This window comes from Rosa chinensis, chromosome 3 (genome assembly GCF_002994745.2).
Source record: "Rosa chinensis cultivar Old Blush chromosome 3, RchiOBHm-V2, whole genome shotgun sequence".
NCBI classification, from domain to species: Eukaryota; Viridiplantae; Streptophyta; class Magnoliopsida; order Rosales; family Rosaceae; genus Rosa; species Rosa chinensis.
In genome coordinates, this window is record NC_037090.1 from 29,423,518 (window position 1) to 29,439,319 (window position 15,802).

Consider the following 15,802-nt stretch of genomic DNA (forward strand, 5'->3'; position numbering starts at 1 on the left):
AGCTCTGGAAGTTTTTAAAATTTTTTAAGCAGAGGTAGAGAAACAGCTGAACAAGGTTATCAAAGTTGTTAGATCAGATAGAGGTGGAGAGTTCTATGGCAGGTACACTGAATCAAGGCAAAACAAGGGTCCCTTTGCTATCCATCTTCAAGAGTGTGGAATCAAAGCTCAGTACACCACACCAAGAACCCCACAGCAGAATGGAGTCGCAGAGAGAAGGAATAGGACTTTGATAAATATGGTGAGAAGTATGATCTGTAAGTCTGGTTTACCGAGATATTTATGGGGGGAAGCACTGAAGACAGCTAACTATATATGTAATAGGACCCCTAGCAAATCAGTTGAGAATAAAACACCTTTTGAGTTATGGTTCAACAAGAAACCTAGTCTACATCACTTTCATGTATGGGGCTGCAAAGCAGAAGCAAGGATTCACAATCCTCAGCAACAAAAATTGGATTCCAGAACCTCGAGTGTTTATTTTGTTGGTTACTTGAACAAATCATAAGGGTACAGGTTTTATAGTCCTCATGGCAGCACAAGAATATTAGAAACCAATAGAGCCGTTTTTGTTGGAGAATTAGATGGTTCAGACATTGTTGATATCAGTAAATTTGAAGAAATTGATGAAACTAATACTGTCACGCCCCGAATTTTGAATTAAGGATTCAAATCCGGAACATGAATAATAACAATACAAATAACGTTCTGAATTTTTTTCTCAGAAACAACCACACCTTACACCTCTTAATATTACATAAACCAAATCCTCAAGTTACTTATTACAGCACACTCTCACCAAATCAAATTGTAAAGCTCAAATGAGTATAATTCTCCTCACAAAAACAAATGCTGTAAATCCAATACTAATACTCTAAACCGCACGATCACTGCCCTGATTCTCCTGACCTGTGAGATTACCCGCTACACAATTTGAATAGTGTACCGGGAATTGCAACAACACAAAACCCGGTAAGCTTTTGACAGCCCGTATGAGTAAACAAGAAAGAACTGTCGATTTATTAAATTACAATTCTTATAACTCAAGTAAACAATCAACACACTCACAAGGTAACTCCAAAAATCACAGAAACATAAAAGTAAGTATTTCTCGATACTCCCTTTTAAAACTAAACATTTAACATACAGACTAGGACTCTGACTGATCACAACCAACAAATATTGCAACATTAATATGTGAAATAACATTAAAGCAATACATGCTTGATTCTCTTTTTACTAACACCTTCACATATTAATAATATATAACAAATAGATATTTGATCAAAATAATATAAGTACACTTCTCTTTTTAGTGAATTTTCGGATTAACTGGTATCAACTCATAAATCCACGTGCTAGGGTCCATAATACCAAAGCACGGGTAAGTCAGATTGACTGGTAACAATTCATAAATCCACATGCTAGGGTCCAACGTACTATACCAAAGCATGGGACAGCCGCAGCATACTAAGGACACTACCAAAGTATGCATACTCAAAGTAAGCAACCTTCCTAAGAGTATAATAGTGCACTATCTGTAGGGACTAGGGCCCAAGGCTAACTTCCACATAACACCAAAACACATTTACCAGTAATTCACTTAAGCACGGGGTAATAGATAACACCCGGCTTCACAATTGTACTTCTCAGCCATAATCAAATCCACAAAATACAATCTTTCTGAATTATAGATCGTATATATGTATATGTACACCCACATAAAGAGACATCTTATTTCAAGACAAATCTTTACTTCTTAAAATAATTTCCACATATTCACAATTGGGCATATAAAATAGCTTTCACACCACATGATCAACATTTCATTATTCAACAATTAAATGGGAGATTAATAGCTTGAATAATATCCAATCCATTCTCAATCATTTCATCACACCAATCACACGTCGACCAATATATATATTCCACGTAAATATATATATATATACGTAATCATCCGCTCAGGGATGACCACTAATACCAACTATAGTTCAAGCATAAAAACCGTGAAATTCATTTGTATAATAAAATCATTTTACTTACCTATGGACCGTAGTTGATCAAGTCCATATTATTTAAAACAAATATTTATTCCACAAATATTTTCACACAATTGCGACAAAAATAAAGTAATTAAATTTATTCGGTTCATAATATGAACCACGTGAGGTTTACTCACCTCTAATCCAGCTGCGACTTCTTAACAGCTCAAACAACAATTTCACGAATCATCCGCCAAATCAATCCATCGATCACCTAATCCAATAATGATCTTAACTTAGCCAACAACTCATAAACGTACTTAAACGATGATCCAACAGTCAGATCGAATTTAAACGATGATCCAACGGTCGGATTGAAATTAAATGATGATCCAACAGTCGGATCCTCACAAATCGCCTTTAGGATCATACTCCTAAATTAACACGAAGATCCAACGGTCCGATCTTCCTGAATTGTCCCTACTAATATCTCCATAATTTTATATGAAAATCCAATGGTCGGATTCTCACGAATCGCCTTCCAAATTTCTGTTTTACAATTATACGAAGATCCAACGGTCGGATCTTCTCCCGTGACCTCACAAAGTCATCGGGACAGTCATACGATCAACATATTAAAATTTGAAGTAAAACCGATGGTCTGATCTTCGCAGATCGTAAACCGAATATAACTCGTAAAAACGTTAAATACTAACGTCAAAACGTAAATCCACTATTTATCAACTTTTTCTAAAATAACCTTGTTAAATATCAAAACGCTCGTAAGGATGCGTAGATCACTGCCTAGATAATGAAAACTCAAAAAAAGGTCGGACGCGCCGCCACAAGCGGCTGTCAGACGGTGGTCAACGCGGCGATCAACGCCGGTCAACCACCTCCGATGGTCACCAAATTTTGACAGCAGCTTCATCTCAACCCTTCTAGCATTTTTCTCAACTACACCAAGTTCAGAAAACAACTAGAACTACCTCAACAATTAAGAAAACAGGAAACTCCAATTTGTAAACAGTGGCCGGATTTCAATCTCAAAAATCCTCCAATAAATCTATGCAATACTATACTTGAAAGAAAACCCATGAGGTAAGGAAGAGATTGATACCATTTTTTTGCTGCCAGAATTTGCCGGAAGATCTCTCTCTCTCTCTCTCTCTCTCTCTCTCTCTCTCTCTCTCTCTCTCTCTCTCTCTCTCTCTCTCTCTCTCTCTCTCTCTCTCTCTCTCTCTCTCTCTCTCTCTCTCTGGTTTCTGCTAGAATGGCTGGAAATGGGGCTGATCAGCCCCTTATAATTAAGTTGTGATGGAATGACCAAAATACCCCTCACACGAAAATACCCATAACTTTGGCATACGAACTCCGATTTTCGTATTCCGCATATGCACGAGATCGTATCGACGAGCTCTACAACTTTCATGAAGGAAGTTTTCCCAAATTCCTCACGTATAAAAAGTCACTTTTTGAGACCCCCTAAATAATGTTCGATTTCGAAAATAAAATCGTTCGAACTAATTCCACAACTCCTCCAAGCTTTGTATTCGTGCCCATGATCACAAAATCATTTCCAAAATGTCATCAGAAATTAAATTGAAATTTCAGGGTATTACAATCTACCCTCCTTAAAGGAATTTCGTCCTGAAATTCTAGCACGCTCATTGTCGAACAACTGTGGATATCTCTATCTCATATCTGATTCCAACTCACAAGATGCATCACCATCATCATGGTGACTCCACAAACCTACACAAACTCAACCTCCTTCCTACGAAATCTCTTCGTAGAAACTGAATCATAAATTGTAATGAATCACGTCTCACTACTCAACAAGTATCATTTCATCTCATAACACAATCACGATAAGGTGTGGCCTCGACCAACCCACACAATCTCCTCAATCATGAGGCATTCATCACATAACTAACTACCCACAACCACTCCATAACAAAAATCACAGGCAAAAGTTTAACTACAAATGTTAGTCAAACTTAACCACGCAAAACAATGTGTAGAAGAACAATGCTTCACTACACTCATAATTTAAAGATGGTTAAACACCTCCACAACATCTTCTTATTCATCATGGGCCACTTGGGCCTTCTTGTGGGCTCTGAGATGGTCCACTAGCACGCGTTCACTCTCAGTGATGATGGCATTGGGCTTGCTCATTCCTTGGGTTAGGCATTAGGGCTAGCAATTTGGGCCAAAGAAACTGAACCAGCTACAATTCGAACCGGCCCAAACCAATTTGGGCTGAAAACTCGGCCCACAAACCTTCGGCTCGGCTCGGCTTAGCCGTACTGTTTAGCTGCCTTCGGCTCGGCTGCGGTATGAAGTTTTTACATACTGTATATATACCGTACTGACCGTATATACATCCGTATCCAAAAAATTATTTGTAGGAGGTAAGGTTCGAAACCCTAACCTGTTGCAAGAAAGCTCTGCTCCCAACCACTGGAGCACAAGCTGTCCTTATAATAATATGTATAAATGTTATACTTATTATGTCTTAAACAAATGTTATACTTATTATGTCTTAAGTGAACATAATAAGAATAAAAGAAAGGCAAGGTTCGAACCTCAGACCTCTTGTACAAGAACTTCTCTCTCAACCACTAGAGCACCAGCTGCTCTCGCTGCTATCCTTATATTTCTTTTATTTATTCTATTATAAGCAATAGAATAAAAACAAACCCTACACAGTCCACATGCCACGACTCGTCTTTTCAGTGATTTACGGAAATCAGATTCACTTTCGGCTAAAGCTTGTCTGCCACAGCACCTCGAGATTCGTTCGGTTCCCTTACGCGCTCTCCACGCGCCAACAACTTTTCCGTGTTTTAGGGCGACTTTAATCCAACGCGTAGTTTGAATCTCTGAGATTGTCCATCCAACGGTAGAGATATGCATGCCTTGTTCCTTAAATAGGTGCATTCTGGGGAAGAGACTGTTCACACCAAAGAAAAGAAAATTTCCCCAGAGTTTTAGCCATTCTCTCTCAATTCTCTTCTTCCATCCGATAACTCAAATCTTTTCTTCCATCTGATAAACTCAAATCCCCAACACCAGTTCATCAACTTCAATCCTTCAAACAGCAATCTCTCTCAAACACTCATCATCATCTTCTTCAATTCTCACATTTTCTCAACCCTATCTTGTGCTCTATATAAACCTCCTTTTGTCTCCTCCAGATTTTACTAGGGTTTGTCTAAGCGTGCAGTTTCAAATTCCTTCTCCTTCCTCATGGTTCGAACCAAGATCACCGCTCGCATGGGCGTTAATCAACGCCGCGTTCTCTCTTTAGAAGAAGAGGGTAATCAAGCGGCTGTTTGCGCTGGCCTCACTCGTCCTGGGGACCATCGTCCGATACGTGAGCGTAGCCGCAGTCCCCCTCCTCTGCCTCGTCGTTCTCCTAGACTGCATCCCAGCGAGTCCTCTTCCTCCCTAGCTGCTCGTGCTCCTCGGCCTGTGGCCACCCTGGAAAGCTTGTCAGCTTCATTTTGTTCAAATTGTGGTTGAATGTCATCATGTTGAACTGCAGGTGTTTCAGCTGGAGGCACAACATTATGCATAGCTGGTACTTTAATTTGATCCATCACTTCAGTGCTTATTCCTTCATCGCTGCTGTAAACTAACCACTTAAAAGTATCATTAGTATTTGTAATACCCTAAAAATTCAATTTAATTTCTGATGACATTTTGGAAATGATTTTGCGATCATGGGCACGAGTACGAAGCTTGGAGGAGTTGTGGAATTAGTTCGAACGATTTTATTTTCGAAATCCAACGTTATTTAGGGGGTCTCAAAAAGTGACTTTTTATACGTGTGGAATTTGGGAAAGCTTCCTTCATGAAAGTTGTAGAGCTCGTCGATACGATCTCGTGCATATGCGGAATGCGAAAATCGGAGTTCGTATGCCAAAGTTATGGGTATTTTCGTGTGAGGGGTATTTTGGTTATTCCATCACAACTTCATTATAAGGGGCTGATCAGCCCCATTTCCAGCCATTCTCGCAGAAACCAGAAAGAAAGAGAGAGAGAGAGAGAGAGAGAGAGAGAGAGAGAGAGAGAGAGAGAGAGAGAGAGAGAGAGAGAGAGAGAGAGAGAGAGAGAGAGAGAGAGAGAGAGAGAGAGAGAGAGAGAGAGAGAGAGAGATCTTCCGGCAAATTCTGGCAGCAAAAAAATGGTATCAATCTCTTCCTTACCTCATGGGTTTTCTTTCAAGTATAGTATTGCATAGATTTATTGGAGGATTTTTGAGATTGAAATCCGGCCACTGTTTACAAATTGGAGTTTCCTGTTTTCTTAATTGTTGAGGTAGTTCTAATTGTTTTCTGAACTTGGTGTAGTTGAGAAAAATGCTAGACGGGTTGAGATGAAGCTGCTGTCAAAATTTGGTGACCATCGGAGGTGGTTGACCGTCTTTGACCGCCACGTTGACCACCTTTTGACCGCCCCTTGTGGCGGCGCGTCCGACCTTTTTTTGAGTTTTCATTATCTAGGCGATGATCTACGCATCCTTACGAGCGTTTTGATATATAACAAGGTTATTTTAGAAAAAGTTGATAAATAGTGGATTTACGTTTTGAAGTTACTATTTAACATTTTTACGATTTATATTCGGTTTACGATCTGCGAAGATCAGACCATCGGTTTTACTTCAAATTTTAATATGTTGATCGTATGACTGTCCCGATGACTTTGTGAGGTCACGGGCGAAGATCCGACCGTTGGATCTTCGTATAATTGTAAAACAGAAATTCGGAAGGCGATTCGTGAGAATCCGACCGTTGGATTTTCATATAAAATTATGGAGATATTAGTAGGGACAATTCAGGAAGATCGGACCGTTGGATCTTCGTGTTAATTTAGGAGGATGATCCTAAAGGCGATCTGTGAGGATCCGACCGTTGGATCATCATTTAATTTCGATCCGATCGTTGGATCATCGTTTAAATTCGATCTGACCGTTGGATCATCATTTAAGTACGTTTATGAGTTGTTGGCTAAGTTAAGATCATTATTGGATTAGGTGATCGATGGATTGATTTGGCGGACGATTCGTGAAATTGTTGTTTGAGCTGTTAAGAAGACGCAGCTGGATTAGAGGTGAGTAAACCTCACGTGGTTCATATTATGAACCGAATAAATTTAATTACTTTATTTTTGTCGCAATTGTGTGAAAATATTTTTGGAATAAATATTTGTTTTAAATCATATGGACTTGATCAACTGCGGTCCATAGGTAAGTAAAATGATTTTATTATACAAATGAATTTCACGGTTTTTATGCTTGAACTATAGTTGGTATTAGTGATCATCCTTGAGCGGATGATTACGTATATATACATATATATTTACGTGGAATATATATATTGGTCGACGTGTGATTGGTGTGATGAAATGATTGAGAATTGATTGGATATTATTCAAGCTATTAATCTCCCATTTAATTGTTGAATAATGAAATGTTGATCATGTGGTGTGAAAGCTATTTTATATGCCCAATTGTGAATATGTGGAAATTATTTTAAGAAGTAAAGATTTGTCTTGAAATAATATGTCTCTTTATGTGGGTGTACATATACATATATACGATCTATAAGCAATAGAATAAAAACAAACCCTGCACAGTCCACATGCCACGACTCGTCTTTTCAGTGATTTACGGAAATCAGATTCACTTTCGGCTAAAGCTTGTCTGCCACAGCACCTCGAGATTCGTTCGGTTCCCTTACGCGCTCTCCACGCGCCAACAACTTTTCCGTGTTTTAGGGCGACTTTAATCCAACGCGTAGTTTGAATCTCTGAGATTGTCCATCCAACGGTAGAGATTTGCACGCCTTGTTCCTTAAATAGGTGCATTCTGGGGAAGAGACTGTTCACACCAAAGAAAAGAAAATTTCCCCAGAGTTTTAGCCATTCTCTCTCAATTCTCTTCTTCCATCTGATAACTCAAATCTTTTCTTCCATCTGATAAACTCAAATCCCCAACACCAGTTCATCAACTTCAATCCTTCAAACAACAATCTCTCTCAAACACTCATCATCATCTTCTTCAATTCTCACATTTTCTCAACCCTATCTTGTGCTCTATATAAACCTCCTTTTGTCTCCTCCAGATTTTACTAGGGTTTGTCTAAGTGTGCAGTTTCAAATTCCTTCTCCTTCCTCATGGTTCGAACCAAGGTCACCGCTCGTATGGGCGTTAATCAACGCCGCGTTCTCTCTTTAGAAGAAGAGGGTTCAAGCGGCTGCTTGCGCTGGCCTCACTCGTCCTGGGGACCATCGTCCCATACGTGAGCGTAGCCGCAGTCCCCCTCCTCTGCCTCGTCGTTCTCCCAGACTGCATCCCAGCGAGTCCTCTTCCTCCCTAGCTGCTCGTGCTCCTCGGCCTGTGGCCACCCTGGAAAGCTTGTCAGACTCAATTGATGCACTGCGTTCCTCTCTCCGTGATGGTATTATGGTGACGGATTGGCGAGTCACATGTATGATTGATTACATCTTTGACATGAACATCTCTTTGATCCGCTGTCACACCGCAATGAACAAGCTTGCTCAGGAGGTCAATAACATGCAGTGTCATCCTCCTGGGTTTCCTTGCAAGGACGTTGTTGCTTCACTCCACAAGGACCCTCCTCCTGAGGCTGAAACCAGCAAAAGGGCTGCCAGTCGCCCGCGCACCGCTCCTCATGTTCCTTGGGAAGATCTTGACTCAACCAGTTGTGACTCGCAGGACAGTGAAGAGGTCTCTGATCAGATCACCAAACTCAGGGAGGAGATTGCTGAGCCTTCCCATTCAAAGGGGAAGTAGTAAAAAGAATTCATCTTCTAGTTATTATATTTCTTTTTCCGCATTTTAACTTTCGTTGGACAATAAGTTTATTTCACTTCTGACTTGTAATAAGACTGAATGAATGTGGTAGTCTTTTCTTTAAAAAAAAAAAAAAAAAAAAAACAAACAAACCAACAACGACACCATGGATCGAATATGGTTAATATTTTAGGAAAGCCTTGTCTGATGCTTGTAGTTAAGTTGTCTTTAGAAAGTAGCTCTTAGAAGCCTTTTCTAACCTATGTGTAGTCTGTTATGCTAGATTATGTTTAGTGTAAAATATTTGGTTTAAGAATATTTTGGTTTAAATTATAGATCACTTTCTTTAATTAGGACCATGGCCAATAGAAGGAATCCACCTATCGACGCAGACGATTTCGTCGAAGCCTTCGCAAGAAGGATGGAGGCAAATCAAGTCGGTGGGAGGCTCACTTATATTTGATCGAGTTTGCTTACAACAATAGTTACCACTCAAGCCTAGGGATGGCACCCTTTGAAGCTCTCTATGGATGACCGTGTCGTACTCCAATATGTTGGGCTGAAGTTGGAGAAGCCATTCTTCCAGGACCTGATATAGTTAAGCAATCTGCAGAGGTCATCACTTCAATTAAGGAGCGCTTGAAGACTGCACAAAGTCGCCAGAAGAGTTATGCTGATCAACATCGGAGAAGTGTAGAATTTCAGGTTGGAGATCGTGTCTTGCTAAAAGTCTCACCGATGAGAGGAGTTATTCGTTTCGGGAGAAAGATTGCCAAGTTGTCACCAAGGTTTATTGGACCTTTCAAGATCATTGAGAAAGTTGGTAATTTAGCTTACCGATTAGATCTACCCCAACACTTATCTAACGTGCATAACGTTTTTCATGTATCCATGCTACGAGAATACAAACCAGACAATTCCCATGTCATCGACCATAGTACCATAGAACTCTCAGAAGATGTCACATACGAGGAGGCACCTGTTCGTATCTTGGGTCGAGAAGTACGGAAGCTCCGTACTAAGGAAATTCCACTAGTGAAGATACAATGGAATCGACATGACGAAAACGAGGCTTCGTGGGAGCTAGAATCAGAAATGAGAAAGAAACACCCGCAATTGTTCATAGAATAAGGTACCTAAAATTCGAGGACGAATTTTCTTTTAAGGTGGGTAGACTGTAATAACCCGAAACTTAGTATCACTGTAGAGCACTCTAAGTTATCTTCAACTTAGAAATAATCCAAGTATCTTCTAAGCATTTTTCCGTTTAGAAACCAATGATACCACATGCTATACTTACACGTTATATAGGTAATTTTTTTTAATATTAGAGTTCTAGTAAACTTACTAAAATATCTTAGTTCGTATTTCTTGTGTACACTCGATATTTGTTATTGAGCTCAAGACTCTCATCTATATTATTTGTATGTTGCATGTCATTTTAGTAATAGTTATTGCCAACACATATTTGAACCTTAAGAAAGCATATCAATCTTCGTATTAGTTTGAGTAGATGTGTATCTATATGTATATGTATACAGAATTTAAATGCCAATACATCTAGAAGAGCTAATCTGATTTTTTCTTTCTAACAACCATAGCATTATAGGAAATTTCCTTGTAAATGCTTTGTAGACTTCCAACTCACTTTTGACTTACAAGTCAAGTGAGAATTGATTTTTAATGCATTTTTCTAGCCTATATAAACATATGATCTGATCATATTTCCTACAAGCTTGAAGATCAAGTGCAAAATTGATCAAAAACTCCCTTAGTTGTAGAGAAAACTCACCTCACAAATCGTTCATTCTTTTTCTCTTGAGAAGCTCCCTTTGTTTTTCTCAAAGAAGTCCAAGCTTGAATCCAAGACCAAAATATTCACTCCATCTCTGAGTTTCTTAAGTAAGTACATGAATACATTCCTACATTCTTGAGTATTCATGTACTTACTTAAGAAACTCAGAGATGGAGTGAATATTTTGGTCTTGGATTCAAGCTTGGACTTCTTTGAGAAAAACAAAGGGAGCTTCTCAAGAGAAAAAGAATGAACGATTTGTGAGGTGAGTTTTCTCTACAACTAAGGGAGTTTTTGATCAATTTTGCACTTGATCTTCAAGCTTGTAGGAAATATGATCAGATCATATGTTTATATAGGCTAGAAAAATGCATTAAAAATCAATTCTCACTTGACTTGTAAGTCAAAAGTGAGTTGGAAGTCTACAAAGCATTTACAAGGAAATTTCCTATAATGCTATGGTTGTTAGAAAGAAAATATCAGAGTAGCTCTTCTAGATGTATTGGCATTTGAATTGTGTATACATATACATATAGATACACATCTACTCAAACTAATACGAAGATTGATATGCTTTCTTAAGGTTCAAATATGTGTTGGCAATAACTACTACTAAAATGACATGCACCATACAAATAATATAGATGAGAGTCTTGAGCTCAATAACAAATATCGAGTGTACACAAGAAATACGAACTAAGGTATTTTAGTAAGTTTACTAGAACTCTAATATTAAAAAAAATTACCTATATAACGTGTAAGTATAGCATGTGGTATCATTTTTCTAAACGGAAAAATGCTTAGAAGATACTTGGATTATTTCTAAGTTGAAGGTATCTTAGAGTGCTCTACAGTGATACTAAGTTTCGGGTTATTACAGTCTACCCACCTTAAAAGAAAATTCGTCCTCGAATTTTACGTACCTTATTCTATGAACAATTGCGGCTGTTTCTTTCTCATTTCTGATTCTAGCTCCCACGAAGCCTCGTTTTCATCATGTCGATTCCATTGTATCTTCACTAGTGGAATTTCCTTAGTACGGAGCTTCCGTACTTCTCGACCCAAGATACGAACAGGTGCCTCCTCGTACGTGACATCTTCTGAGAGTTCTATGGTACTATGGTCGATGACATGGGAATTGTCTGGTTTGTATTCTCGTAGCATGGATACATGAAAAACGTTATGCACGTTGGATAAGTGTTGGGGTAGATCTAATTGGTAAGCTAAATTACCAACTTTCTCAATGATCTTGAAAGGTCCAATAAACCTTGGTGACAACTTGGCAATCTTTCTCCCGAAACGAATAACTCCTCTCATCGGTGAGACTTTTAGCAAGACACGATCTCCAACCTGAAATTCTACACTTCTCCGATGTTGATCAGCATAACTCTTCTGGCGACTTTGTGCAGTCTTCAAGCGCTCCTTAATTGAAGTGATGACCTCTGCAGATTGCTTAACTATATCAGGTCCTGGAAGAATGGCTTCTCCAACTTCAGCCCAACATATTGGAGTACGACACGGTCGTCCATAGAGAGCTTCAAAGGGTGCCATCCCTAGGCTTGAGGGGTAACTATTGTTGTAAGCAAACTCGATCAAATATAAGTGAGCCTCCCACCGACTTGATTTGCCTCCATCCTTCTTGCGAAGGCTTCGACGAAATCGTCTGCGTCGATAGGTGGATTCCTTCTATTGGCCATGGTCCTAATTAAAGAAAGTGATCTATAATTTAAACCAAAATATTCTTAAACCAAATATTTTACACTAAACATAATCTAGCATAATGGACTACACATAGGTTAGAAAAGGCTTCTAAGAGCTACTTTCTAAAGACAACTTAACTACAAGCATCAGACAAGGCTTTCCTAAAATATTAACCATATTCGATCCATGGTGTCGTTGTTGGTTTGTTTGTTTGTTTGTTTTTGTTTTTTTTTTTTTTTTTTTTTTAAGAAAAGACTACCACATTCATTCAGTCTTATTACAAGTCAGAAGTGAAATAAAGTTATTGTCCAACGAAAGTTAAAATGTGGAAAAAGAAATACAATAACTAGAAGATGAATTATTTTTACTTCTTCCCCTTTGAATGGGAAGGCTCAGCAATCTCCTCCCTGAGTTTGGTGATCTGATCAGAGACCTCTTCACTGTCCTGCAAGTCACAACTGGTTGAGTCAAGATCTTCCCAAGGAACATGAGGAGCAGTGCGCGGGCGACTGGCAGCCCTTTTGCTGGTTTCAGCCTCAGGAGGAGGGTCATTGTGGAGTGACGCAGCAACGTCCTTGCAAGGAAACCCAGGAGGATGACACTGCATGTTATTGACCTCCAGAGCAAGCTTGTTCATTGCGGTGTGACAGCAGATCAAAAAGATGTTCATGTCAAAGATGTAATCGATCATACATGTGACTCGCCAATCCGTCACCATAATACCATCACGGAGAGAGGAACGCAGTGTATCAATTGAGTCTGACAAGCTTTCCAGGGTGGCCACAGGCCGAGGAGCACGAGCAGTTAGGGAGGAAGAGGACTCGCTGGGATGCAGTCTGGGAGAACGACGAGGCAGAGGAGGGGGACTGCGGCTACGCTCACGTATGGGACGATGGTCCCCAGGACGAGTGAGGCCAGCGCAAGCAGCCGCTTGACGACCCTTTTCTTCTAAAGAGAGAACGCGGCGTTGATTAACGCCCATACGAGCGGTGACCTTGGTTCGAACCATAAGGAAGGAGAAGGAATTTGAAACTGCACGCTTAGACAAACCCTAGTAAAATCTGGAGGAGACAAAAGGAGGTTTATATAGAGCACAAGATAGGGTTGAGAAAATGTGAGAATTGAAGAAGATGATGATGAGTGTTTGAGAGAGATTGCTGTTTGAAGGATTGAAGTTGATGAACTGGTGTTGGGGATTTGAGTTTATCAGATGGAAGAAAAGATTTGAGTTATCGGATGGAAGGAGAGAATTGAGAGAGAATGGCTAAAACTCTGGGGAAATTTTCTTTTCTTTGGTGTGAACAGTCGCTTCCCCAGAATGCACCTATTTAAGGAACAAGGTGTGCAAATCTCTACCGTTGGATGGACAATCTCAGAGATTCAAACTACGCGTTGGATTAAAGTCACCCTAAAACACGGAAAAGTTGTTGGCGCGTGGAGAGCGCGTAAGGGAACCGAACGAATCTCGAGGTGCTGTGGCAGACAAGCTTTAGCCGAAAGTGAATCTGATTTCCGTAAATCACTGAAAAGACGAGTCGTGGCATGTGGACTGTGCAGGGTTTGTTTTTATTCTATTGCTTATAGATCGTATATATGTATATGTACACCCACATAAAGAGACATATTATTTCAAGACAAATCTAAACTTCTTAAAATAATTTCCACATATTCACAATTGGGCATATAAAATAGCTTTCACACCACATGATCAACATTTCATTATTCAACAATTAAATGGGAGATTAATAGCTTGTATAATATCCAATCCATTCTCAATCATTTCATCACACCAATCACACGTCGACCAATATATATATTCCACGTAAATATATATATATATATATATACGTAATCATCCGCTCAGGGATGACCACTAATACCAACTATAGTTCAAGCATAAAAACCGTGAAATTCATTTGTATAATAAAATAATTTTACTTACCTATGGACCGTAGTTGATCAAGTCCATATGATTTAAAACAAATATTTATTCCACAAATATTTTCACACAATTGCGACAAAAATAAAGTAATTAAATTTATTCGGTTCATTATATGAACCACGTGAGGTTTACTCACCTCTAATCCAGCTGCGTCTTCTTAACAGCTGAAACAACAATTTCACGAATCGTCCGCCAAATCAATCCATCGATCACCTAATCCAATAATGATCTTAACTTAGCCAACAACTCATATACGTACTTAAACGATGATCCAACGGTCAGATCGAATTTAAACGATGATCCAACGATCTGATCGAAATTAAATGATGATCCAACGGTCGGATCCTCACAGATCGCCTTTAGGATCATCCACCTAAATTAACACAAAGATCCAACGGTCCGATCTTCTTGAATTGTCCCTACTAATATCTCCATAATTTTATATGAAAATCCAACGGTCGGATTCTCACGAATCGCCTTCCGAATTTCTGTTTTACAATTATACGAAGATCCAACGGTCGGATCTTCTCCCGTGACCTCACAAAGTCATCGGGACAGTCATACGATCAACATATTAAAATTTGAAGTAAAACCGATGGTCTGATCTTCGCAGATCGTAAACTGAATATAAATCGTAAAAACGTTAAATAGTAACTTCAAAACGTAAATCCACTATTTATCAACTTTTTCTAAAATAACCTTGTTATATATCAAAACGCTCGTAAGGATGCGTAGATCATCGCCTAGATAATGAAAACTCAAAAAAAGGTCGGACGCGCCGCCACAAGCGGCGGTCAGACTGTGGTCAACGCGGGGGTCAACCACCTCCGATGGTCACCAAATTTTGACAGAAGCTTTATCTCAACCCGTCTAGCATTTTTCTCAACTACACCAAGTTCAGAAAACAACTAGAACTACCTCAACAATTAAGAAAACAGTAAACTCCAATTTGTAAATAGTAGCCGGATTTCAATCTCAAAAATCCTCCAATAAATCTATGCAATACTATACTTGAAAGAAAATCCATGAGGTAAGGAAGAGATTGATACCATTTTTGTGCTGCCAGAATTTGCCGGAAGATCTCTTTCTTTCTTTCTTTCTTTCTTTCTTTCTTTCTTTCTCTCTCTCTCTCTCTTTCTTTCTTTCTGGTTTCTGCGAGAATGGCTGGAAATGGGGCTGATCAGCCCCTTATAATTAAGTTGTGATGGAATGACCAAAATACCCCTCACACAAAAATACCCATAACTTTGGCATACGAACTCCGATTTTCGCATTCCGCATATGCACGAGATCGTATCGACGAGCTCTACAACTTTCATGAAGGAAGTTTTCCCAAATTCCGCATGTATAAAAAGTCACTTTTTGAGACCCCCTAAATAACGTTCGATTTCGAAAATAAAATCGTTCGAACTAATTCCACAACTCCTCCAAGCTTCGTACTCGTGCCCATGATCACAAAATCATTTCCAAAATGTCATCAGAAATTAAATTGAATTTTCGGGGTATTACAAATACTAATGATACTTTTAAGTGGTTAGTTTACAGCAGCGATG

General features: G+C 39.2%; 1 long non-coding RNA gene across 1 annotated transcript; it reads right to left on the bottom strand.

Annotated features, from left to right (window-relative positions):
- Positions 1-898: 898 nt before the first annotated feature.
- LOC112193186 lies at positions 899-15,404 on the bottom strand. Its single transcript, XR_002933795.2, has 4 exons — positions 15,299-15,404; positions 14,386-14,462; positions 2,183-2,259; positions 899-924 (listed from the first exon to the last, which is right to left on the bottom strand). It is a non-coding gene; the product is annotated as an uncharacterized LOC112193186 (long non-coding RNA).
- Positions 15,405-15,802: the final 398 nt, after the last annotated feature.